The sequence below is a fragment of the Thermobia domestica genome, chromosome 9, assembly GCF_964235325.1.
Source record: "Thermobia domestica chromosome 9, izTheDome1.hap1.1, whole genome shotgun sequence".
NCBI classification, from domain to species: Eukaryota; Metazoa; Arthropoda; class Insecta; order Zygentoma; family Lepismatidae; genus Thermobia; species Thermobia domestica.
Window position 1 is genome coordinate 249,887,666 of NC_137462.1, and position 25,879 is coordinate 249,913,544.

Genomic DNA, 25,879 nt, shown 5'->3' on the forward strand with positions numbered 1-25,879 from the left:
TTAGGTCCGCAATTTCAATTACACTATTAAAGATGTACCTACACTTATATCCGGCTAATCGTTTCTGTAGCTATATCTGACTACCAAACTTTGAAAAATTGCACAAATCTGAAATTTTTCGGACGAACCTTTAATGCGAAAAAAAAAGTTGCATCACATAAGTGTTGGTCAACAAGTTTTGATAAGTGATGACACTACGGATAAAAATATCAATGTCCTTCTAACTCTAGCAATTCCTCAAAGTCAATGCTAACAGGGTAATGTAAATCAAAAACCATTGCTGATAACGGGGTTGCGTGTACAAATTTCTAATTTCGATAACGTTTTTTTCTAAATATAATGGTACATACTCTTTAAAGGAACATAAGATACCATAATTCCCTTGGTAATACTTAGATTGTGTAAACAAAGTAGCTGGAATTCCATCCGTTTGTAGTTTAGAAAAATGAACTGAATAGTTATGTACGAAGAACTTCATTTCAAATTCTATTTTAAAACAAACAAGAAAAACGTAATTCAAATGATAATACGTATAAGAATTTAAATAATCCCTATCTATAGCAATTAGATACCACATTAGAGTTGATTAAATTCCCCATTCATTATCAATTCTTTGAAAAACTTAGTCTAGAAGGACTAGGTTTGATTATATAAGACATAAATCTACAGCCCAACGTGGAATTCGTACTACATTATCTATCATCGAAAGTCGAAAAGCACTGAAATAATAATCAAAATCACTACTATTAAACTATATAAATACTATACTTATTAAATGATTTCTTCCCGTAATGTTAAAGAGCAAGAAATAAAGCCCTACATATACTAGCAGTAATAGTAACTAAATAACTAGCTACCGAATATATAATACAATGCTAATCACTATATTCGGGTAAATATTACATTTAAAATTCATTCTATTCTACAATAATCAGAATATCTTGATGCTATACGAAACATGAATCTACAGATTAACTTGGAATCCGACCATTCATTATCAATTTCTTTGAAAAACTTAGTCTAGAAGGACTAGGTTTGATTATATAAGACGTAAATCTGCAGCCTAACGTGGAATTCGAACTACATTAACTATCATCAAGAGTCGAACTCAGGTTTCTACATAATATAGGCACGTACATCCACGAAAAACAATGAAATAATTAATTCCAATACTAATAATATCTACGTTACGAAAATATCACTTAAATAAGCACTGAAATAATAATCAAAAATCACTACTATTAAACTATATAAATACTATACTTATAAAATGATTTCCTTCCGTAATGTTAAAGAGCAAGAAATAAAGTCCTACATATACTAGTAGTAATAGTTATTAAATAACTAGCTATGGAATATATAATACAATGCTTAATTAAATAACTAGCTATGGAATATACAATACAATGCTAATCACTATATTGAGGTCAATATTACATTTAACATTCATTCTATTCTACAAGAATCAGAATATCTCGAGGCTATACGAAACATGAATCTACAGATTATCTTGGAATCCGTCAAGAGTCGAACTCAAGTTTCCTACACAGAAAGTACGTGCGCTAAGTGATTTGACGCGAATATGTATTGCTTTCAGCAAGTAGCGTTAAAGAACAAGAATTACATTTAAAATTCATTCTATTCTACAAAAATCAGAATATCTCGAGGCTATACGAAACATGAATCTACAGATTATCTTGGAATCCATCAAGAGTCGAACTCAAGTTTCCTTCACAGAAAGTACGTGCTCTAAGTGATTTGACGCGAATATGTATTGTTTTCAGCAAGTAGTGTCAAAGAACAAGAAAATAAATTCCTACATATAATAACGTAATAGTAAACTAAAAAATAAACCTGAATAACTCAATGCTTAACACTATATCCAAGGAAATATTATATGAAGGGTAAGGGGAAAAAACAAGGAATGTCCATGTATGTGCTTTTTCGGATGCTTTGTCCCATCTGTTGGTGACTCTTGGTACTATTTGACTGTATATGCCATGCATATGTAGATATAAAAATGTCCATGTAAAAAGGTGCAAAATACGTAACTAATCCTATTCTTCTTACGCGGTTTTCAATATTAAATCGCAGTTTTCTCGAAAATGCACTTTTGTGACATTCCTTCTTTTTTCCCCTTACCCTTCATATTAAATTGCATTCTTTTCTAAAAGAATCAGAATATCTCCGACAATATATGAGACAAAAATCTGAGTCATATAATCTTTTTGTACAAACGAAAAAGAAAGTATTCTATAGTTGACAAATTTTCTTTTTCGCATTAACTCGGGAACAAATGAATTAATCTGTTTTTCTTGTCACGTTATCTTTGGAATAGTCATATTTTGATAGCTTGCCAAATTGGTACTGTAATAGGAAAAGACATTTTCTCAACTGAAGAATCCTTTTTCCTAGCTGTCCGTACGCTAAGTGATTACCCGCGAAGATGTATTGCTTTTAAGACAAACAAGAAAAGGTAATTCAGATGACAAATTACATTAGCCATGTGTTACGTTTTTTGAACAAATCTGCGAAAGCGGATAGGTCCATCAGTGTAGTATTCTATGATATAATGCATGATGCATTTCTTCACATGTCGACAATAGGTTCGCAATTTGAATTACACTATTAAAGATGTACCTACACTTATATCTGGCTAATCGTTCCTGTAGCTGTATCTGATTACCCACACCTTGATAAATTGCACAAATCTGAAATTTTTCAGATGAACATTTAATGCGAAAAATAGTTGCACCACGTTGGCCAACAAGTTTTGATAAGTGATGACACTACGGATAAAAAATATCTATGTCCTCCTAACTCTAGCATTTCCTCAAAGTCAATGCTAGCAAGGGTAATATAAATCAAAAACCATCGCTGATAACGGGTTTGCGTGTACAAATTTCTAATTTCAATATCTTTCTTTTCTGAATATGATGGTACATACTCTTTAAAGGAACATAAGACACCATAATTCCCTTGGTAATACTTAGATTGTGTAAACAAAGTAGCTGGAGTTCCATCAGCCTGAAGTATAGGAAAATGAGCTGAATGGTTATGTAAGAGGGACTCCATTTCAAATTATATTTCAAAGACAGACAAGAAAAGCTAATTCAAATGAGGAATTACAACGTTAAATGATAATACGTATAATAATTCAAATAATCACTATCTATAGAAATTAGGTAGCACCTTAGAGATGATTAAAAGAGAAAGAAAGAGAGAATAGCAACTATGTTTTATCTTACTAGAACGTAGAGCTTCAGTATGCTGACAATCTCTTCTAATACACAGATGAGCACAACACAATTCGTAAAAGTCTACTTCACACACTTCACTCTGTTCAATGGTTTTATTCTACATTCGTATGACGTCAAATAAAAACGTCACACGAAATTTAAACATTTCAAATATTACATTTCAATACAATCGTTTCTTCTTTCTTTTTAAAAATAATGATTTAATGTATACTTACACCGCAGCGACATGACGATGCACTCACCTATCTGAGAAAGGGGACTTACGAAATTTCACAAGCCTTAATCAGAATTTCATGTCTTTCGTCTCTACATTCTTCAGGAAATGTCCTAATCGAAGAACAAATATGTTCAATTACACCAACAAGAATAAACTGATACCAACGTGATTAAATGCACTCAGCGAAAAAAGAATTTCTCACAAACACACGAAGAAAAAAAATCATAAATCCCATATATACATTAAAGGTAAACGCAATCGCAAAGCAATAGGAACACTTATATCTGAAGTCAAAAATAAAGCAAGTTTATTATGATAACTGTTTTCAAGAAACATATGAGCTTTTCCAAGCGAATAAAATCTCCCCACCTCTCCCCTGCTACATTTAATATCCTTATTCAGTTCCACATCTGAAACAAAGTTTCATTTCCTTATTCACACACACTATTCGATAGGTGTATCAAAATATCATCTTTAGTAAATCTTATCTATTAAAAAACTTATTTTACATTACATATAACTCAGCGTTTTCGCATTCAGATTACACTATCTTCAGTCGCCCGTGCATATGTTCGTATGTGAAGACAACAACAAACATACATGTAATCTCAAATGCTGTATACGTTTGAAAATACGATATTCACGAATCATGCAATGCGATATTCCCCTGAGCAACTAAGGTCTATTCGATCAAAGAACAGTCTGCAAACAAATTCTATTCCCGAGAACACTTACAAGTGAATTCGTGGGATTCCCAACACCAAATTAGATAAAGCAAATAGTTCATAACCTACAGACATTTCGTGGGGCGTAATATTTTGTGCTATGGGAAGATGCTATAACACAAATCTCATCACGGCTTCAACTTAAGTGATTTTAATTACTTGTCATAACAGACATCATCATGTGAATATCCATATAATACTTTTCACATGCAATACAATAAACCCTGCTGATTTGAGCATACAAATTTTTTCATCCTACGTTTTTAAAACATTATGATATGCTATGAGAAGCTTCCGCTACCAACACGTTTTAAAAACATCCATGAACTGCAACAATCGTCTTATCAACACAATTTCCTGAGAAGGTTCCAGACGAAAATTTTCCAGACGTTTCGTGAGAATAAGACCAGATCAAACTCCTCAAACTCTTCGCAGAAAATCTGGGGAACTTCTATTCTTAGCATTACAAGATGGGTCTGGGGGATGAGGCGGAATCTAGGTACTCAATACAAGACGACTAGAAAAAAAAGAAGACGAAAAGTTTTTTTAAAAAATAAAATCTAATCTATTTGCGAGGCACTGACGTTCAGTGAAAGAGTGCTCACCTCAAGTTGGATTACTCCATGAAATTCTTTTTTTTTCATGAGACGATTAATTCAACTCTAAATCGTGAAGTCTCGCGTTCGATTCCGATGAGAGAACTTTCAAAATAAAAGCATATTTAGGGTTCTGGTTCGATTCTTAGTGAAAGAGCATTAAATATTTCAAGACATTAAATTAATTATTTCGTTCCTTTCTGTCGTGAAACGAAGTGCTATATACGTGAAATTCTTTTTTTTTTTCATGCAAGGATTAATTCAACTCAATGGTCGTGAAGTACAGGTCTTGCGTTTGATTCCCGTGTCCTGCTGGTCCGATCCTCGATGAGAAAACATTACACATTTTAAGACATGAAGTTACTAAATCGTGAAGTACTGGTCTTGCGTTCAATTTCAATGAGAGAGCTTTCAAAATGAAAACATATTTAGTGTTCAGGTTTGATTCTCGATGAGAAAGCATTGAATATTTTAAGACATTAAGTATGCTCTTCGCTATGCCAAATAACTATTCAATACATAACGAAAAGACGAAAATCAATAAATCAATTGGGAAGCTTCGAACGTTATAACTGAAAGGACTCTCATCAAGATCCGATAGCCGTCCAAGAGTATGAGCATAGTAACAACGTTCGCTTACGTTCTTCGCAGGAGGAAGTGCAGGGGGTTTGGGGGATTCAAATCCATAACGAAAAGACAAAAATCAATCAATCATTTGGGAAGCTTCGATCATGATAACTAATAGAACTCTCATCCGTCCAAGAGCATTTAGCTATTCAATACATAACGAAAAGCAAAAATCAATCACTCAATTGGGAAGCTTCGATCATGATAACTGATAGGACTATGATCCGTCCAAGGGTATGACCATCCAAGACGATGAAGGCATCCAAGACTATCACCATAGCAACAGACTGTTCTCATAAACAAACATTTTCCCACGCTCTCCTGTACTAGCCGTAAAAGGCTATGAACATAGCAACTAAAGGCTTGTCGAAACTTGCCTCCCAATTCCAGGAAATGATATCGATTTCTAGGAAAACAAGATCAAATTTCACTGACTCGGCCATCTATCCGACCTGTATTCTACTACGGACAACATGATGTTCACTACTAACTGACATGCCTGGGATAAAACTAGGGTTCCAAGCCCCATAGGTGAGTACTTTAGCAGTAAATCACAGTATCCCCTTATTTTCCTTTAAATGTGATAACTAACATTGAGGATATATCCCTCATGTAACAAAAAAGCAGGATATGTTTATAATGCCATCAGTTGGTACAAGTTTACATTAAATAAGGGATACACTTGCAAACTCGACTAACTTCTCTGTGACGGGCTGTTCACTAATTTTGGTTAATTTTTAAATATTTTTAATCGCTCATACATGGTTACATATCTTTTTCTAGTCTTAAAAAAGCTGTTACTATTTAGTTTTTAAAATATGGAGGCAAATGTCTCCAATTCCCTCCTCATGTCTTGATAAAAATATGTCATTTATCCACATTCGTCTTCTTCGTGCTCTCAAGATGAATTTTCAAGCAAAAATATTTGACATTGAAGCATTGAAAGAGACACTGCAACTTGATTCACATTCGTAGGACTTCGGATCCAGTAGAGGCACATTACTTCGCAGTTCGCATTTGCATTTGCATTCGCAATCGCATTCGGAAGCAACGGCGCAGCCTTAGCCCGTGTGTATGATTTCGTTCCACATCAGATAGCTGGTTGATAGATCTTAAACGTGACGTAATACCATGAAGAATCAAGGCTAACGAAAGACACATGACCAACTTTGTGGTGACATTTGACAAATTGTGAAGGAGCGTGTTTAATTTTTATAACACGAGTTCTCAAGATCTACTCGGCCGATTCTAAAAATTATTTTACCATTGGAAATATTATTCAACGTAGATTACCATAGTTTTAGTGATGGCCGGATCCGAATATGGTCGGATCCGAAGATCCGGATCCGATTGGGTCCGGATCCTGGAGTCCCAAATCCAGATCTGGATCCGAAATCCGAATCTCAGATCTTGATTCTTATCCAAACCCACATCCAACCCAAATTGTAATAAACTTCACTGGCGTCTCTGGCGCATGTAAAATTTGGGGGGACATGAAAGAAAGTGATTTAAATGGTACTACCTAGCCCAACCTGTTTATTAACTTCGATTTTATTTGTTACCTTTCTGCTTACCTTCACGGACCCCCTAAGGTATATCAACAACTCGATTACACCCGAGCACGGTGGCTCAGTAGTAGATCCCTGCTCGCGCCGTGTGGACAAACACCGTGCTCGTGGGTTTTCTCAGGATTCTCCCGCTTTCTTCATTTCACCATTTCACTCACATCTCATCAACACCGTCTCCTTTAGCCTAACCGGCATAATCGTGGGACGTAAAACTTAAAGATTTCAATTGATTTTACAATCGTTTGCCAGCCTGAATATTATATTCCAAATAAATATAATTATTATTATTTATATGATATTCTGTCGTTAGTAAATAATTTAAATTAGAATAAAATATTCAATATTTTATATTTCAAAATATTGGGGGGACGCGTCCCCCTCGTCCCCCCGCCAGAGACGCCCATGATAAACTTGAATACCTAAAATTCGCCGAAAGTAATTTCATGAAGTCCTGACGGTGAAGAAGAAAACAGAAAATTAAGACGAATATTGACAAGTCTATTTGTCTCGTTCATTCTACTCTAAAGATCAAATATTTGCCTCACTAAAAAAAGTCTGATTTGATACGGATAAGAGTTCGAATGTCGAATCTAGGTCAGCCCTGTTCCAGGACCGAGATACACACCTGGAATTTGGAACATCTGAAACAAATATACATTTGAACCGGAATGCAAAACTCGAATATTTAAAATTCCTCAAGAGACCTGTTTCATTGATAGTTAAGAAAACATAAACAGTTAAGACAAATATTAATTAGTTTTTACGCTATTTATCTTCCTCAGTCTGCTCAAAATATCAAATGTATACCTTACAATTTGATTTAATAATTATTTAGTAAGTCACAATATGAACACCGAGAATAAACTATGAATTTTGGTATCCCTTATCTAGATTTGAAGTTTCGGATTCATACATAGAATCAGACTGAAAGATAAATATTTAAGATCTGGAAACCAAAACATGTGCTAGTACCAAGATCGTAGCCGTTGTAATGCGAAAAGCACTTGCACTAATTCCGCATGTACATTGGGGAACACGAGAAACTAAAACCAGATAAACATTCTTTCTCAGGGGTAAGTCGCGCTTTAACATGACTTTTCATAAGTGTTGTGTTCAAATAATAAAACTGTAATGGGGACTTGTTTGAAATAAAAGTCTTTTCATATTAACAATAAAGTTAGGTACGTTTACATTAGGGAAAGATTAGTAAGGCACCTCCACTGATTAGAGCGTTGGTTCTCATGGAAACTTTCACATTGAGCCGGAAGATTTCCTTATGTATGTCTCCTTGCTGAAAGACATGGTTTATCAGGAAGTCGGCCAAGATTCTTTTGGACTTAGCCTGTAGACTGCTTCTGGTCTCAATTATTCCCATATAACAAGACTAACCATATATAAATTTGGTTCGATATGATTTAAAATATCACTAATTGACCTTAAGGGGATAATCGCAATTTAAATATTCGTAAATCAGAAGAGATGTGCAAGTTAAGCGTTAAAATAAATCCGATAATTTCGGAATGAAGAGATTTATATGCAACCTAAAGATAGCAATAAAACTTCTTATGCAGCAATTTCAAAGCTAAAATTAACAGTTATGTATTTGAGGAAGGTTCACGACAGCATAGAAAATAATAAATCCAATTATTATAAGTAGTACCTCTGACAGCCCCGCATTTCACATCACCATCGCCCTTCATCCTGACAAGTGGGCAATTCACTTACCCACAATGAGTTTTCAGGCGTTCCAGTAACATCAATATCTCAGTTTGGGTTTGGGAATCATGCTTCGGTGAACCTTGACTATCACTATCAGCAGCTATTAGAGAATCAAAACTTATTTCTGTACTAGATAAATGGATAACTATAAGACGGAGAGTGTATGGTATTATCGCAAGTAATATTTGATACATAATACTTAGATTGTCAGTATTTAGAAGCAACTTTTAAAACAATCATTTATTTATTTATTTATAATAGTCCTATACAGAGCTAAACTCCATTTACAGAGGAATATATGTTTACACATATAATTACATATGAAATACATATATATCTATATACTGAAGAAAATAAAAAATACATGTAAACAAGGAAAAATACAAGTTAAATAATAAAACAAATTAAAATATTAATAGTATAAATTTAAAGAAAATGAAAAGTATGAATAAAAATGAAAAATAGGAAAAAATGAAAAATATGAAAAAAAAATAAAAATATGAAAAATAAAAAAGTTTCCAGCATATTTTCAACTCATAGAGATAAGTCATAGAGATAATACTTCTTAATTATTTAATTAATCCATACATAATGTCTTTTCAAAATATTATTTTTGAGTATACGCAAATATACAGCGGTAGGATAACAAAAGTCAAGATCCAAATCTGATGAAACCAGCTGATTGAAATTCTTACAAGCTCTAACTATGAATGACTCCTGGTGAATTGTAATATGAGATCTCGTTATGTTAAATAATAAATTCTTACGCAATGGTCGTTTTGGTATATTTAATCATTTACCTTAATTGTGCTACCACTTAGCCGAGAAAACCTAGTCGAGTGGTCTGCGGAATTAGCCTGTGGATCATTTCCTGTGAATGTCTGGGATTCGAATCCCGCTTCGGGCATAGGTGTTTTTAACTCCCCGCGTTTACTTCTATGTATGTGTGTGTCATAGTGGTTACAGTGTAATCCGTGCAAAGTGTTCAGCAGGATAAATAATTTGATAAAAAGCTGTTACCTTTTCATATATAGCCTATATAAAAAACAGTGGTTAGCGCGTGCCTTCGGTACCCGTGGTCATGGGTTCAAATTCCGGAGAGGCACTCAACAATTTCGGTGTTGATCCAGCAGGAAGAGGACAATTGGGGAGTTATCTGAAGTAAGAGGCAGCAGACTCCAATCTAAAAAGTCGGGATTAGGGACTTCGGGTGTGGATGCGTTGACTACACATCCCCACTTTGAACTTAAGCCAATTGATAAGAACCAAAGAACTGTCGTGCCAAGAGTTCAGTTTGTTTTAATTATCATAAATGCCTTCCTTATTAATAAATTTTATCCAGTATTTTATTTTCAGCTGGTGAAAGCAATCTTTTCATTAACATTCGTCTCGCGTCTTTCGTAGATCGAAGTTTAGATATGTTTAGCTTTTTTTTTAAAGTTGAAGGGCGCTTTATTATTTTCCCATCGTTTTCCCAATTTCTTTTTCTAGATTTACCTATGTTTCTTTGCACGGACATTACACCTATAAGCACGTGCTTAGTGTGTTCGTTTGCAAAAGCGGGCCTTTTTCCTGCCACTATAGAAAGTAAGAGTGTCATGTATCAGAGAAATATTAATTAACGTATGTAAGTGAATATATCTGTAATGAAGTCATAATTAATGTATTTGCACCGTACATAGGTTCCTCATCGTCATTAATCACTTCATCACCGCTTCCTGAATTCCAGTTCTAGTATTCTTTATTGAGCATGGCCCATTTAATGGGGGACTGATGTCTCATGTAGGCCTCTTAACTATGACATCAGCAATAAAGAAAGTAGGGTTTAATTTGCACTAATTTTAGAACATTACATTATTTATTAGCTAAATAATAATAATAATAATACGGAGCGTGCTTAGGCTAGTTGTTAGGATTCTTGCTTCGCAATTGGATAATACCGGGTTTGAATTTGGAGACCAGCCATCCTGACTGAGGATTTTCCAGGCTTGTTCCTCAGTTAAACTGGACAAATGCTAGATTAGTAGCTTAAACTAAGGCTCTGGAGACCTTCCTTCCATTCCTTTTCCAATGTTGTTTTCATCTGTTAATTACCACAGTATAAAGTGACCTATGAGAATGTATCTGATAGCTTATAATAAATAAACAATAACGACATCATATATCTTCATGAAACGTGTGGGTTAATTTAACTACAGCATTACAGTCCCAACAGATAACTTAAGTTTTAATATCAATTTCCTGACTTTTACAAGTAAATAATATTTTTATATTCTTTTAGCTTTCAATTTTCTCATGTATGTTCCCACCTAGAATTCAACCTGAAATCACATGAGCAAATGCAAATATGTTAAATATTTTTGAACACTTTAATATACAAAACACAAAACGCTTCAATGATAGGATGCATGATTACGTTTTGGTTACGTCCAGCAATGTATGATTAAAGAAACCTGGAGGGTGAAAGAAAAACAGAAATCTCTTTTTTATTTACTCCTTCATCAAACCCCCGACTTCAGAAGGGCAAGTCATAACTTAGGTGATAATTGTATACAACGGATACTTTTATTAATGTATATTAATGTACATACACTACACAACCATATCGCTCTCATTAAATTATCTTGTGTATGTTTAAAAATCTGCTGTTGTGCCACGCCAACCAGTCTATATATTTTGCTGTACCTTCGAAGTGAAAGGTATTCATTATTCCATTTCTTGATGGTTGAATTCTGGTGAGTCAGAAACTACAATTAATAAAGAGTTTGTTTTGTCTAGTATTCCTGCGTTTAGAATGGCCTTATCTAAAAGATACTTGATTTGTATATGAGAAATTAGTAAAATAAAATAAGAATTAAATAACTACTATCAATGTGAATCTAACATTAAGTTTTGAAGAGGAGCTAAACAGAAGAATTTGTTACCATTTACATCAGTTTTCAAAGAGTTCACTAGACTCAGAAATGGGAAGAAGTCACGCTTGGAAACAATTTACTAAAGAGACTTCGGCAGAAAGTTCAACATGTAAATATTGCAAGGTTAGTTTAAAATAAAGAACAAAGGTAGCACAAACGTGTTATGGAAACATTTAAAGGCACAGCAACCTACTATATTACTGAATCCGAAAAAAGTTTTGACGAATTTTAGATATTCAATTTTACATCACAATTTCAGATGTAGATTTGGATACGAATCAAGATCCGAGATCCGGATCTAGGTCCGGAGTTGGCAAGATCCGGATTCAGATCTCATTGGGTCCGGGATATCCGGATCCGAAACTTTTTGGTCATCCCTGGATACTTTATCAGGAGTATCAGCCCTTTTACAGTGCAGACGTCATTTTTTGATTCATTATATATCAGATATTTTCAGAAACTATTGAATAGATTTTAAAATTCTTCTGCTGTTGAAAAGCTTGTTTAATGGCAGTGACTCTACATTTTATCCAGAGAAACGGACCCTCGGGAGCCGGGGATGCCATTTTTTGATTCATTATACACGGTGTATCAGCCCATCCGTCCCAGGCATTTTTCTCGGCTCGTAGTGCACGTAGACACTTCAAAGAAAAATCTGAATTACGAAACCGTATGTAAGAATCAAATGGCGATGCTTCCTTATCCAGTGGTGTAGCGGGAATACTTTCCCGGGGGTCAACTCCAAATTTTCAAACGAAAAGTGGTATCAGTTTCGATTTGTTTGGAAGTGTTATTCTAAAAAAAATCTTTTACAGGAAAAACTTTTTGTTAATTCTACGGTATGGCATCTTTGCATTATTTGTTGTTGAATTGCAACTAGAGAACAACAGTTACTCATGATGCGTTTAAATAATTAGGATTCATAATTAGAAGTGATAACGACTACAGAAACATTGAAACATTCTTGAAAATGTATTATTCATATTTACGTACTAAGTCTGAATATGCTGTCATGATTTGGAACCCTCCCACAGGGCCGGATTAAGGGGAGCTAAAACCCTGAGTTTAAAGGTGGACAGGGGCCTCCATTTTTTTTAGCCCCGATCCTCCAGGTGAGTTAATCCAGACCTGCCCTCGCAACAAAAGTATCGCCAACAAATTCAAAGTTCCTGTTCCTTTAGTTAGAATTAGAACCAAATAAAGGTATCTTGCATTGCATAAAGGCTAGGACCAACATAATGCTGAAGTCACCAATCTGGAGAGCATGTTCTTTCTATAACAAATTATGTCATAAACATGATGAAATTGATAACGTAATACGTTCTGTAAAGTACTGAAAAACTGTTGTAAAATGAATTATAATATTTCAACACTCTAATTGGGCATATGCCTGTTGTGTTGATAAATAAATGAATACGAACTCCAAAACAACTCCAGATAACACATGTTCTATCAAATAGTACTATGGTTGGAAACTCTTTATAGCATTAAGTATCAAACGTTACGACATATTTCCTGCACGTATTGACAAACATAAACAATATTACAGCACAGCATGTAGTGCATTTTTCCGGGGTGGGAACCAATATAAAACAGAAAAAAAGAACTAATATAAAACAGAAAATACAATTTGGATTTAAGGAAAACTACGTATGAAACAAATCTGAATGTAACGTGTCAGCAATAAATAACTAAATAAATAAATTTCAAACTTATTAAATCACTGAAACTCTTACGGCCTTAATAACGGGCTACTTAACTTGTGTAAACATTTTAATAGAAATCGCTCGTCGGAACTCGTTGCATAAATAATTGTTCAAGAATAGCACAAATAAATAAACTGAACTTAATAAATAAATAACTTGAACAGCACGTTCTGAACATTCTCACCAAAATATTGTACTTGAACCAAAAAATAAATAAATGCAAATAAAACAAATAAAGTCCCATGAAACCTAATCTGACATGAGAATCATTTTTCATACAAAACATACCACATGTGCTTAGGGATGCGCAAGAGTCGGGACACACTTTGTAAAATTCCAGACGAGTCGAGACAAACGTATTTCTCGACTCGAATGTCTCGAAAATATTTCTATAATTTTTACTACTATTTTGAAGAAAGTATTCACTCAGAAACAGTCTTGCAACCAATTCAAGCTTTTATTACTTTAGAAAGATACAGAACGCATAAACTTAATAGTTAATCTTTCGAGATCAAAATTTAATATTCAACTCAATTCAGTTTAATTAAAACTAATAATTATTGTCGTAATATTTGATTGTACTTCAAATATACTACTACTACTACTACTACTACTACTACTACTAATAATAATAATAATAATAATAATAATAATAATAATAATAATAATAATAATTGATTATCTAGTTTGTGTAAAACTATTATCCGTAGCCTATACTTGGTTTGTATAAAACGATTGCGATAAAGTGAACTTCATAAATTCCCTGAATGAGACGGAAGGGTGTGAATCCGTGGTGTTCCAAGGGAACACCTCCTTGACACCTGTACTGCGGGACGGAGACAAGCTGGTGGAGGCTTAACTATAGTCTGTGGAGCATTCACGTGAGCGCATTGAAAAACCGTGCACTTATTCTCTAGTGTAGGTTTGGATATTTTCATATAAATTCACAGGGCCGGACCAAGGCAAAATTTTCACATGAGAAAGTGACTTTTTGGCGCCTCCTAGTTCTAGCCTATTCTATCTTACATTTCGTTATAGTTATAGTTTTATTATTATTATTTATGTATGTTTTATTATTTACTATTATTATTATTTATTATTATATGCATAAACAAAACAACATTAATAGCGTTTATTGAATACTAATAATGGTGATATGATTACTAGTATATTGTAAATTGTTTTGTTATATCAATATTATCAGGGGTCAAAACAATATGTGCCGGTGGGAGGAAGGATTCAAAGGCAGTCCCTCATCTTTTATTTTTTTCGTAGTGAAGTCTCTAAACCCCTTCTGTGTTGTTGCAGAGTGGTATATTCGATTTTACAAACACTGTCGAAATGAATGATTTGGCAAGAACTGCACATAGCGAAACAATAACACCTCCTAGACACTCCTTTCAACAAAGGCCCACAGTTTGGCGAGGCAGTGTCGTTTCCAAGAAATCAAAAGTAAGTCTGTATGTACTGCTTTCCCTCTACTACCATTGGGGATCCGATGGTACAATTTGTACCATACGGTGTTTCATGGTACATTGCATTATGACTCTCCTACTTGAGCTTTTTCGCCTGGGTTGTTTTGATTTTCAAGTTCAGAGGCATTGTAGAAGACCTTACGTACGGTTTCACCCCTTTCTGCTTCGAGACATAGGATGTGATGACGTCATAATTCTAAAATATGTATTTTCTTTTATTAAGCCTAGTTCATTATTTTTGGCGGGCTTATTTTTGCAGTTGAAGATTGAAATTTTGCACAAACATTCAGTCCACCGACTAGTATTTATAAGAATTTTTCAGATCTCTGTGTTAAAACGGGGGGTCCAGAGGGGCTAAAAGTAGAAAAAAGGGTTATTTTCACCAAAAAAAATCCATTTTTTCGGGATTTTCCCGTCTTAGATACATGAAGGAGACATGTAAATGGCACCGCCTGAAAGGCAGTTCTATTCTTAAGAGAATGATGTGAAAACCATGATCCTAGGACAATTAGGGATGTCTCAGGGAATTTTTCCAAAATATCCTTCTGTATACGGGAATATGGGACATTGTCGGTATATATATATATATATATATATATATATATATATATATATATATATATATATATATATATTTGGCGGGGTTACTTTTGCACCTGGAAGATTGAAATTCTGCATAAACATCCAACCCACTTAGTAGTTTTTATCAGATTTTTTCAGATCTCTGAGTTAAACCGGGGGTTCCAGAGGAGCTAAAAGTTGAAAAAAGGGGTATTTAGACCAAAAAAAATCATTTTTTCGGGATTTGCCCACCTTACATACATGATGGAGACATCTAAATGGTACCGCCTGAAAGGCAGTGCTTTCCTGAAGAGAATGATTGGTGGATTATAGTCCTAGGGTAAAGAGAGATGTCTCAGGAAATTTCTTACCTGTGATCATGGTGTTTTGCGGTAATTTGGGGCATTGTGGGAATTCTTGATAAAATTTCTCACGCCTTTAGTATTCAAGATAGAAACTTGAAATTTGACACACACACATTCAGTATAAAAAGTACTATTTATCTGATGTTTAAAGATCTGTACGTTCACACAGGACCGTTCTAGAGGGGCTCAAAGTGTGTTCCCCTGAAATTTTCCCTTTCACATCATTTTTTGCTCTCCTGGTATAAGGTGTGAACATGCAAGTGGTAGCATTTGAAAGTAAGCTCTATTCTGAAGAGAATGAGATATGAACCATGATCTTAGGGTAAATAGTGACGATGCAGTAGGTGCTTGACTGAAAGTCTAAAAAATACCCCAAAAAAACCGGATATCGTAAGGGTTAAAAGAGTAACATATATAAAATGCAATAAAGTTCATTGCCTAGGAAAAGTTCACAAAGAACATGATCGCTATAAATAATACCATCTCCCCCTCCACTCTTTATTTAACATGCCATGTCTCCATTTGTCGATACAGCCCCCCTAGTACTATGAAACTGTCTTCCATGGTAGAATAGAAAAATATTATGTAATTCACGCTACTTTACACGAATACCTCTGTATAAATCAAGTAGAAAACGCGTTATAAAATTTACTTGTTGAGGCTCGTTTTGGCGCTTCCCTGACTCTGGTGTCCCGATCAGTTGCCCGGGTTGCCGGACCCTTGGTCCGTCCCTGTATATTCATATTTCAGATGAGAGTGGTTTGTGTCTGGAGATGATGACGGAAATATTACAGAGAAATTTTCCAGTATTTCTTACATAAAGGTCTTTGCAATAGGTAGCTTCCTAAAGCCAGATGAGCAGAAGGCGTTGAGTCCTTTATATTTGGTCCGTGCGTGAAAGCATGTCAGCGTAGGCAACACACAGCCATGGACTTTGGCTCCCTCCGTGGTCACTATGGGGTCTGACAGACCCCAGATAAATTAATTTTTGATCTGATGTTTTTTTTTAAATTTTCCATCGATGTAAATTCAATTGGTAATACTGCCTGTTGTTACGGCTGGCAAACTGCGTCAGTTGCGATTTGTGTGCTGTACAAGATGGTCGTCACGTGTGTTTGGGGTCCAACATACCCCACTGTGACCGGCAAATAAGCGTTTGTTTCTTTGGTTTGCTTTCTAATTCCACCTATTTTCCTTTATTTCTGACATTTCTATTCAGAAAATACGCTTCAGAGTAAGTTAAAGAATATGAAATACTTGGACTTTTGCTTGCCAATAATGATGGTGAGAGTGGTATAGAAGATTTTAGTATTTTCTTAAAGTACGGTTACCAAAGCGTTAACCTTTTCGGAACCCACGGCTCAAGCGCTGAGCCAGTAGTTTAAACCTCCGTAGTTCGGCTCCTAATTAACGTAGAGAGATGATTGATGCGTCTATATCTTCAGGAGTGACAAAACGTTCCAATGGTGTGCTTTTCCCTGTGTATGGCTATTGGGCTTGAAAGGGATGAATCAGAGGGATATACGGTGTTTATTTCTTTACGCCTGGAAATTGTGGGACGCTGCCGACACAGCTATTTGTCGTACGCCAGAAAAATAATATGACATGTACGCCAGACTTTCAGAACACTCATATAAAAAATGAAAGACGAAGATACAATAGCAAAGGAGAAAAAAATTCGGAACAACGTAAATATGAGAATCATCCTGTATACATATATATATTGTCGTCTACCCTGACGTTGGCAGCCCTAGCGACGTCCCTAATTGGCACAGAGACATCAACTATACCTCGTTGAAAAGCTAATGGGACACAGAATCTAACGAGGTAACTTTTGTGCTTCCAGTGCTCAATCCGTAAAAGAAGAAGAAAGTAATATATTACGCAAAATACACTTTTCGACGTTAGTAGGGCTCTGACAACACTGTTATTTGTCGCACGCACGGGGGCACAAGAGTTACCTCGTTGAAATCTGTGTTCCATGATAATTCCAATCAGGTATGATTTATATCTCTGCAACAGTTAGGGGCGTACCTAGGGCAGCCAACGTCCCTGTATATATATATATATATATATATATATATATATATATTGTCTTCTACCTTGCCGTTGGCAGCCCTAGCGACGTCCCTAATTGACACAGAGATATGAACGATACCTCGTTGAAAAGCTTATAGGACACAGAATCTAACGAGAAAACTTTTTTGTCTCCGTGCCCAATCCGTAAAAGAAGGAAAAGAAAGTAAAATATTATGAAAAATACTTTTCGAAGTTAGTTAGACTCTGACAACACTGTTATTTGTCGCACGCGCGGGGTCACAAGAGTTACCTCGTTGAAATCTGAGTTCCATGAGCGTTCCAATGAGGTATGATTTATATCTCTGTAACAATTAGGGGCGTACTTAGGCAGCCAACGACAGGGTACACCAAAATATTTCATAAAATATATACAGGATGATTCTCTTGGAAAACACATTCGGAATTTTTTCTCACTTTGTATTGAATTTTCGCCCTTCATTATTTTAAATGATTGTACCCAAAGTCTGGCGTACATATGAATTTTTACCTCCGTATGACCAGTAAGAGTGTTGCAGCCTTTCACAAATTTCCAAAAACAAATAAATTCTCGTTCTTAAAAATATTCTGCTTCTAAGGGTTTATGCACGGGTGGCACAAATTTTAGCTGATTGAAGTCTGTGTTATATAGGCCTTACAACGAGGTATAGTTCATACCTCTTTGACAATTAGAAGGAGTACTAGGGCCGCCAACGTGAAGGTCTATTTTTTTAAATCCCGGTCGGGCCTGAAAAGGTTATTTTTACAGTTCTTCGCAAGTTAATATATGGCAGTTCTTTCTTTCATATTTTGTATAACATGTGTGTGTTATGTTGGTATCTAATATGCATATATTTTTATACAAATGATCCCAAAAGTGTTCAGATTTTTTGCTTTTTTTGGATAAAGTGATAAAATGTATTTTTCCTTCTGACTGTTAATGAAAGGTGTAATAAAAGTAACCAAATCGCTTATAAGTGCAAATTTATTACTTATGGTAAATAGAACGTATCACGGAACAGTTAAAACAGAAAATATTGCAAAAATATATTTGAGAAATTAAATAAGAAAAAAAATGATGGGCTCCTGTGAACCACGAAGTCCACAAAAATAACTGTGACCACGAAGGGATATATATATATATATATATATATATATATATATATATATATATATATATATATATATATATATATATATATATATATATATATAGGTGATGTAGATTTGAACTCGAGACGGCTGTTTTGTAGTTACCAATGATCAACCGATAATACACTTGTGTTTATGAGTCTCACTTGTAATATATCACGATTAATATTGCTTTTTATTCTAGGCTTACGTGAACTTTCTGCTGATTCTTGTATTGTTATAGCTTTTTGTGTGAACCCCTGCAATCAAGTGAAGTCGAAAGAATATATTGTTTTTACAATTTGAATATTTATATTAATCGTAATAAATGTTTAAAGTGACTGTAGATTGCGAGTACTAATTTAACGCTCGTACCAAGAAGCAGAGACATGTTACCTTATAACGTAATTGATGTCATGGCTGAGAGAAGTAGTATTTGTGCAGCTGCACGAGCAACAATAATAGGCCTAAAACATAGCGGTAAAACTATAGGTGAAATATAGAAGAAAAAAAGAATAATAGTCCAGGTGATACCAGAATGGAAAAGAAATTAGGGAATTGTACAATTGCCGCATAGGAGTTACTGTCGAAGGATTAGTTTCTAAAAGGAAATAGAGAGGGAAGAAGTAGGTATCTGGTCCTGGACAATATGCAGATGAAAAGTCTGATTCCTTTATTAGAATAAAGGCTGATGTTAGAAATGAAAGATTATTCTTCCTGTAAAGACCTGTCAATGCGGCAGAACACTGACGATGATAGTAAGTTTCAAAGCATGGTTCTACTAAAATAAGGTGTTGAGCCTACATGCTCACCGAGGAGTGAACATGTAGTGAATCATAAGAAATTCACCTAAATCCGCTCAGTGTGTGTGTCTGACATATTACTGGGAATGGTGTAACACTCGTTAATCACTGCTGTGAAGAGAGCTGAAGTTTAGTAGTCTTTTCAAGTTTGTCTCTAGGACCACATCCAACCGTGTATAGCCTCGTCCTTTGACGTAGTGATTCTGTGTCATCAGACTCCTTAATAAGGGACTCCGTCCTATGTTATTCGTTATTGGTCACGCCTGCTTCTGTGGGATTTAAACGTTCCTGGACTGCGGAAGCTGTTGTGAACACAAGTGTTGCGGCAGCTTTGCAGCGAACTTCTGTCTACCTGGTGAAAGTAGTGATGAAATATGCTTACCAGGCATTAACTAAGGAGATGTCACCTCTTGGTCAACCTGTGCCGAAGTTATGGTCATAACTACTATATGGTGAGATGTTGGAGAAGTCATCGGGACCGGTTTGGTAAGGAGATATTTGGTCACTGTTTCCAGGTAACTATGTTTACTATTCTTTACTCCGTCCTGTGAAGAAAGTAATGTCGGTCGAGATGTGGTGAAGAACTTGTTCCACCGTTCATACATTTGTCCAAGTTGTGTCTGTCTACAATATCTAAAGGTTACAATATTACTACCGTGTGTTTATCCTACTGTCTCAAGTCGTTTTATAAAGCACAATAATATACGTACGTTCATTAATCACTGGTTCCTTAGTGTATTTACATATCGTGTGCATCAATTCTACAATGTCTATAATATTGTCTAAAGTAAATCTTGTCCGTAAAATGTCCGAGTAAACGAAAGTGAGTCTCTATTCAGTAAGTCGAATCATACGCCAGCGGGGTAGTCTGATATCAACACCATTTCTCTCTTGCTTTGAACGAAATCATTTCCCAGTTGTGTAAATGTATAACGTATCGCTCGTTGCCATCTAGCTCATGTTCGCTCAGTAGCGGGCGCTCCGTATTGTCTGTTTCCTCAGGTATCTGTTTGACAAAGCAAAGATTGATTAGCGATGGCTATCTCATGTTTGTCCAGTAGTCCATTCCAAAATGAATGAACAAAAACTCAAATTGCAAACATCATACAGCAAATTGAACGGTAATATGAAAATGCTACTTAGATCTGCTCTTCAATGGGGTACTGAGCCCAACTTTGAAATTTTTAAATGGAAAGATGGGGAGAGTGACGCCTCGTTTGATAGATCTTTAACAACTAAACCGCCATGAATCAAAAGATTTTTCATATCAATCACGGTATTCGAAATGGCCGTCAAGATATGTTATCTGTATCACATAAACGTCCACTATCACTAATATGAAAACGGTTGAAAATAAATGAACCAAACAAAAACTCAAATAGGAAAGCCATTAGGGAAATCGAATCATGTTGCCTCGGTGTTCACCAGGGCCGCCTTTCATGGGGGCTCAGGCTCAACTTAGAAATTTTAAACGAAAATATAGGTCAAGTGATACCTTCATACTTCGATAGACCTTCATACACTAAACAACTGTGTGCCAATAGACTGTTCATATGGGTCATCATTTTCAAAATGGCTGCCAAGACATGGTGCCTGTATCAGATGAAAAGTCCAGTACCAGTAATATGAAAGCGGTTGGAGATAAATGAACACAATAAAACACGTATAGGAAATCACAGATTGTATTTATCATTCTACGCCTCGAGAAAAATCTAACGGAGAAAAAGATTATTAAAGTATAAGTGACATTATGCTAGAGACGACATCAAATTCTTAGAAAATTATCTTTCCTATTTCTCTCCGTAAGAGAGTGAAGCGTAAATGAATACTAAAGTCTCAAATGAGTACACCACTTTTACTGGCAATAGGTATGGTTTGACTCAAACATTTGTGTGTACAAGTGAATGGTACTGCAATGAACCGATATTGTGAAGATGACTTTCTACCAAAACCAACGTTTGTACAGTCACGAACATTAATAAATCGAGGCTGAAGACATTGTTTTTATGACTCAAACCTCCATTTATTAATGTTCGTGACTATACATATTGTTCTAAAATTACATTTTTCGAACAATTAGTTTTGCATTTCAGTTGTTTCATTTTTGCACAAATCAAATCCTGCAATCAAAGAGGAAGGTACTACTTAACAAGAATGTTACCTACTTTTTCCATTGTACACATCTATCTCATAAAAACACATTTAAGATAATTTTGTTGTGTAGATACAATCTGCAAATATAAGGCTCTCATTTGCAATTTCACCGTTTCTTCACATCCCGCTTCACCCATTCAAGGAGGACGTTGGAATGATGATTTTCTAGGAATTGGATTTCAACTTGCATTATGGCACATTTACTCAAATCAACTTCTCTGTTGTAACATGTTCGAGCCGCGGAACGATAAACACCATCTTGGATTTATTACAGGAGTTTTATTCTGTTCATTCGGTATTATCTTTACCGTTTTCATATTAGTTGTACACGACGTTTTATCAGATACAGGCTCAATGTCTTGGTGGTGATTTTGAAAATTGTGACCCATATGACCAATGTTGTGCCGCAACGCGGTTTAGTGTATAAAGATCTATCGAACGAGGTATCACTTGATCCATATTTTTGTTCAAAATGTGTAAGTTGGGCCTGGAACCGCATAGAAAGCAGCCTTCTGGGGGCGGCGAGACATCATTCGATTTTCTCCATGGCTTTGCTGTTTGAGTTTCACTTGGTTCATTTATGTTCAACCGTTTTCATATTAGAGTTACTGGACGTTTATCTGAAAGATGTAACATATCTTGGCTAAAATTTTGAAAATGGTGACCGATACGAAAAATCTTTGGCCAGAGCGTTTTTTAGTTTTTAAAGATCTATCGAACAAAGTGCCACTCTCCCCATCTTTCTACTTAAAATTTTAAACTTGTGCCGTGGGACCTTTGACAAGTTGAACTAGGGGGCATTGCAACATCAACATTCTATTTGAATCATGGTATTTTCTATTTGATTTTTTGTTGAGTTAATTTATATTCAACCGTTTTCGAGATGTATCCGTGGAAACATTAAGATTGTCCACCATGACTATATTAAAACTAAAACTAACGGAAAGTAAAGGCAACGTTCAGACGAGTAATGCAAAACGTTAAGAAATTTTACAGAATATTCTAACCTGTAAAATGAAATGAATGTTTCACAATATTAATTTTTCCTTTGTAGGTCGAAAGTTAAATAAGATCTCTTTGCGATTTTGACGTGATATCAATCCTTCCGTAGATAATAAGCGTTGTCTTCTACCTAATTTTTGATTTTTTTGTAGAGGCATTGATATTTTTCAATTTGCTGTTGTTTGCTACACTGACATCTTCCAAACAATCTAGTGCACTTGTACAATGTCTTGCTTAGGTCTCACCCAAACAACCTTAACTGAATTTTTTGATGTCTAACCTTTCAGAATATGAAGAATTTGAAGTGTAATTGTACTTTTGTGAATAGCAATACTTCAATACTAGTAATGCAAAACGTTCAATTGGCTCATTCTTAAATTTATAATAGTAATATATTCATTTTTCTAACACCTAACTTTGTATCGCTGACGTTTCGTGTGAGGTATTAGGCGTAACACCTAAATGTCCCTGATGTAAACTTACGTAGAGAAGCATTATATGCCAAATATATTAATCCCGGAATTTATTATTTTGAGAAATGGTTCTTACTGTAGTAATACTCTAACGTAAAAGATTTAGATTTAAAGAAGGTATTGACCAGGTGTCAAATTTAAATCCTCTTTTTGTGATCTTTGACATTAAACTAACGCCGCTGAAAATAATGATATACTGAAATCCTGATGTGAGGGATTGACTAATCGTAAGCTCTTCCTTATCTGATTCTCAAACATCTGTTCAGTTTAGCACCTTGAGGCAACATGAGTGTCACGAATTTGAGTTCTGTTAAACATTTTATTCTTAATATTAACGTAGAAACCTTTTTGGGGTTCTAAAGAAAAAATAATTCCTTTTTAAGCCATTATCAGGATTAGAATCTCACTTTTGAAAATCTTCAGCAAATGATGTACAGTTATGTCTTCCTTATTGATGAATGGTTTTAATATTGGTCTTTGATTTAACCTGCACACATTAATCATTAATTTCAGTACTCGATGATAATGAGGTATTGTTTGAAGTACATTGCTTCCTCTTTTCCTTACAGAAAGAAAAAGTGGCAGGACTAGAAGTGAGTACGAAACAGTTTTTAAATTGGTATTGTATATAAAATTAATAAATATTATATATATCCAGAAACTTTCTAGAATAAGTGGGCTTGTCATATATCCATTTGTTCAAAAATTATTTTAAATTTAATGTTTCATTTGGTCACGATAAATTTAGACAGAAGCTAAAGCTAGGTTAGTTGGACAAAGCTTGTTAGTTAGAAATTACAAATCGAATATATGCGTGACAAGCATTTTTCTTGTATAGTTCTAGTCACAAAATATGGGATTCATTCTAGAGACCAAGTCGAAAGGATGTCATATCTTTATAAATTGTCTTTAACACGGCCTTTCTCCCTGTATTTTTATATAATCATCGGAGTAAACTGAACGATAATATAGCAGAATGTAAGTGATAATTTCGTTGAAGACAAGACACACATATATATATGAGCTTAGAGCATTTCGCTAAGCTTAAGTTACAAATGTGAGACATAATTTATGTGTTCGAACTAGAAAATATTAAATAAATGATGGAAAAAAAGAGAAAATGTTGACACACACGATTTCGTATTTTATTCCCTGCCAATTCGGGATATCCATCACTACCTTTTGTCCAGTTACTTACCATGGAACCAAAAGTAAGGAGTAATTTATGAAAAAAATAATATGGAAGTCAGCAAATTCAAGACAAGAATGTTTTAAAAGATTCTACTGTTTTCTGGTATCCGCGATCCATTCCCTAGCCGTTTTTGCATAGAAGATTGAAAGAGAACTTTATTTGAAAAAACTAGGTGAAATAGCATTTGCTTCATTTCTGTATTACAACCTAGCAGACAATAAACTAAAATATGAACGTGTGTTGGTAAGTTACTTTGTCTCATTTCATTTGTAGCGTTCTTAGAACGATATTTTTGTTTAGAAAACATAACTATTACTTCCCTAGTTCATTTTATATAATGTATCTTAGAAAATAACTCTGTACTTAGTATGCTAAAGAAGCATGTAATCCTTTGAGGAGAATCATTAAAATTATGAAGTTTTGAGAACCATGTAGTTTTGTGAATATAATAATCCACCTAGTACCAAAAATGTTAAGCAGTTTGTTTATGATAGCTTCAATCGTACTTTGTTCAGCTCTGGAGCTTGTTTCCCTGACGCTTCTCAGCTCCCGCAAGGTTATTGTGCTAGAAAAACGCCGTGTGTATAGGTTTTCTCGGGGTTATTTTTATCTCACTTTCTTCATTCCACTATTTATCTCACATTCACTATCAATGCTTCTTTTAGGTTAACCGGCATAACTATATTACATAAAACATTTAAACATATTTTTTGGGCCCTTGTGAGTTCAGTAGCACTGCTTTCTTCATGAAAGTGTACTAGAAACATAAGCTATAACACTAAGCTAGTTGTAGGGACTTACACAGGCTTTATTTTTAGTGGACCTAACACTTCCCTAAAGTCTCGGCAATTTTGTAACTTTACCTACTGTTAGGAGCCATTTTTAAAATTTTAATACTATCTGCCTTCATAGGGAATTGGTCCTCTATACATATTATTATTATTATTATTATTATTATTATTATTATTATTATTATTGTTATTATTACTAGAGATATGAAACCTCTATATTACATACTATTCTAGTAAAATTGATATATTCTGGCTGCTTCAGTGGTGCAATCCTGTTCAGATAAACTTGTTCAGAGACTCAGTATAAGAAAATAAGCCTATACCGTTCACAATTCCTGCAAATTTAAACAGAGAAAAATTGATGTTTTCTCCTGTTTTTATATATAGATGCAACCCTAAACGTTCCGCCAGTAGCCAAGGGTTTTGGGGCATTCAGCCTCCGTAAACAACTTGCGAAACTTGGAGATCGACAGTTCGGAACTCAATCTCGGATGCCTTATTTACCTTTATAACATTAAGATATGATTATGTAATTAAATGTCTC

General features: G+C 34.8%; 1 long non-coding RNA gene across 4 annotated transcripts in view; it reads left to right on the forward strand.

Annotated features, from left to right (window-relative positions):
• Positions 1-25,879, forward strand: part of LOC145694246 (uncharacterized) — a 1,290,393-nt gene that overhangs the window by 782,114 nt on the left and 482,400 nt on the right. For all 4 annotated transcript variants that reach the window (XR_014132974.1, XR_014132976.1, XR_014132977.1 and 1 more), the window contains one exon: positions 23,922-23,945. This is a non-coding gene — a long non-coding RNA (uncharacterized LOC145694246). The remainder of the gene's footprint in view (positions 1-23,921; positions 23,946-25,879) is intronic.